Raw genomic sequence first — 3,581 nt, forward strand, 5'->3', positions numbered from 1 at the left:
AACAACAAACATAAACGGACATTCCGGAGGCTTTTCGAAGTGCTTCAGAAAATCCGAACTTATTCTTTAAGGACTTTAGAAGTGGCTTTAAAGAATAGACATCTCTTAGAAGACTTTACAAGTGCTTCAAGGAGAACAGAATATTCAAAGGACTTTCAAGTGGCTATTGATATTCTATTGTTTGATGTTCTATACCCTAGTAGGCATAGAGTTCAAGTCACTGGAACTATGAGATTCTTCTATTAGATAGTGAAGAAACATGGAGTTCGGGTCATTGAAGCTATGCGATTCTTCCATTAGATAGTGAAGAAACCTACAACTTGCAGTCAAACTATTATCATGTAGATTAATGAGTTTGTGACTTGTAAGAAAGCTATGACGAAACCCAGATTCCCTAAAATGGTTAGAGGCCATATATAGACTCAAATGTTTTAAATGGTTAGAGGCCATAAAACATACTCAATGTTTTGATGACAAAATTGAAATTTTGTTGATTTGCAAGAATAGTTTCACACCTATTGGTTGCAAAGTTTGTTTTAAGGATAAAAACCATCAAACATGAAATTGTGTTCACACACAAAGCTAGATTAGTTGCTAAAGGTTACAAGCAAATTCACGATGTGGATTGTGTTGAAACCTCATGCAAAATCGTAATGCTTAAGTCTATAATTCAAGCAATGATTGCATATTGGTACATATGACAATTGGATGACAAAACGTATTCCTCAATCAAATGTTGGAAGAAAACTATGTACATGGCATGTCATAGGATTTGTGGATCCAAATAAATGCTTGAAAAGAAAAGCTAGTTTATAAAATCTAAGTACAGATTTAAGCAAGCAATTGGGAATTAGAACTATATTTTAGTGAAGCTAATAAGTATTTTAGTTTCATAAAATGTACATGATTCTTATAGATATATAAGAAGTTTAGTGGGAGTACATAAAACTTAATTGGTCCTATGTGTATCACACACATATCTCTCTATTGTGAAATAACATTCAAATGCTAATGACTTAGATTTGAAATTATTCATCAATGATGGACCAAGGCGAAACTTAGTACATACTGGGTATTAAGATCTATTTACAAAGATCTTATATTAATGTTTTAGATTAAGTAATGGCATTTACTAAATCAAACACGAAAGACTCCATTGGAGATATTCGACCCATGTGAATAAATCTAAGTAAAGAATGTTTGAACTATGTATTAGCATTTACTAAGTTAAACATCAAAGGATCTAAGTAAGATTCTTAACCTATATTATATGTCAAATAATTTAGCTGGATTTAGTATCTACTGAAACTAGATGAGCTAAACTTACATGAATAGAATTCAATTGGGAATTATTCTGCAAAAGAATTTATCATGTATGATATAATATGAGGATCGCCAAAAACGTATCGTATGACTTTAGGCATGACGAACATATACCAATATCTATTGATCTAAGTGAAGATCAACTAGATTGAGATCAAGAATACTTATGGTACTTGAAAAGGTACATAGGAATAGTTCTTGATTCAAGGAAATAAAGATATGCTAAATATTGATGCTACACGCATAAACACTGGCAAAGGATCAAGCAAGACCCTTTGGAGTTAACCATTGATAAGGACGAGCTATAGAGCATCGTGTTTTGAAATGGCAACATGGATTGGAGACCATGAGTTGTTGCGTGGGAAATTAAAATAATAATTTCTATGTTCTAAGATAGAGTTGGAGAGTCTTCCACATATCTATGAACTGCTTGGATAGGTAAATCCAAACAAAGCATCACTAGCAACCTATACAGTTGAAGTAAAAGTAATTATTGCCTAAGAAACAATAAAACAGGGTTGTTTGGGTAGATCACCTATCTTCTGGCTTGATGGTTCTTCATTGAAAAATGCGTAGAACCACTCTTGAAGCAAGAAAAACGTCTACTAAGTTGATGGTTCTTCATTGCAAAATGAGTAAAACCACCATCAAAGTAAGAAAGACTAGATCACATAATAAACAAACTCGAAAAGATCTTATCATCATATCTCGAAGAACATTCGATGAAAAGGATATTAAGATTGGCAAAGCATGATAACTAAACCTATGCAACAAGTGAGAAGCAACACTCACGTTGTAGCACTGGAAATCAAGCATAGCTTTGAATTCCATGAACTGTTTTAAAGATGGGTTTGAGGCCCATGGTTGTAAAACAATGGGGTTGAACATTTATCATATATGAAATGTATTTTCATATTCCATTTAATCTTGGTTTAGTATTAAATGATGAGTCCCTTCAATTTGACGATATATTCAAGATAGACTGTCAGGACCAGTCCTGTGACTAAGAAATGTCTATCAAGTGAACTTGAATGTCAAAGGTTGAAAATGGTCCCTAGTCGGAGTTTTCTATAAAATTGGACGCATAGAAAACGTTAGACGACTAGAATGCAAGATGACTAGTAGTTCTGTTTCTTGAACTATGTGGACATGGCAATGTCATAATCATTTGCATAGATACTTACTTTGGGAAGACTAGTATCGGACAAGACCTATGAAACTTTACTGTAAGAGATGAAAATCTGTCATAAGTAAATTTCATTAAAATTATTAGACACTAAATCCTCAATACCTGAGTGATTTGAGATTACTTGTTTGAGAACTGGTTGCTTTGACGTTGACCAACCGTCGCACCGTAAAAGGGGGCTATAAAGGCAACGCTCAGGTAATCACCTATCAAACGAAGTCTAATCTCAAGATCGCAAGATTGGGATTGTCCTCCCATAAATCGGGATGAGATGCTTAAAAGTTGTACAAGCCCACTCGGAGAGCTAGAAACTGTGAAATGCATGGCCGTGCTCGGATGAATCATAGGCTATGATTATCTGTTTATTTGATCAGTTGAACTCTGAAACCGAGAAACACCTCTGGACATAATAAGGATGACAACTCTTACCTTATGTTCAAGAGCAAGCATCGAGAGACAAAGGAATTAGGAAATGCACACTTGTCCCTAAGGACAAGTGGGAGACTGAAGGAAATAATGCCCTTGGTCCAAGTATGCATTCAATGTTAAGTCTAATAAATGCGGTTCAGTATTAATTAACAAGTTAATAATTCAGTGAGATCAAGTGAGCTGAATGCCTGGCTAGAGGTCGCTTCAGTTCAAGTGGAATTAATGATATTAATCCACATCTTACTCTTGACTGAACCCGTAGGGTCACACAAATAGTACGTAAACGGATCAAGTATTTAATGGCATTAAATACTCCATCTATGGATATTCGGAATCGACGGATCTTGGTTCCAGTGGGAGCTGAGATCGTCAAAGGCAAGCAAATGAATACTCCGGAAACGATGATATTGCCGGAAACGGAAATATGGATCGTATCGGAAATATAAATATTATCCAAGTCGTAGATGTTGCCGGAAACGGAAACATGGTACGTATCGGAAAATATTATCGGAAATAGAAATATTGCCGGAATCGGAAATATTGCCGGAAACGAAAATATTGTCAGAATCGGAAATATTATCGGAATCGGAAAATAATTCCGGAAACGGAAATATTAAATATTTGTTCGAAACGGAAATTAATT

This window comes from Spinacia oleracea, chromosome 1, assembly GCF_020520425.1.
Source record: "Spinacia oleracea cultivar Varoflay chromosome 1, BTI_SOV_V1, whole genome shotgun sequence".
Classification (NCBI taxonomy): domain Eukaryota; kingdom Viridiplantae; phylum Streptophyta; class Magnoliopsida; order Caryophyllales; family Amaranthaceae; genus Spinacia; species Spinacia oleracea.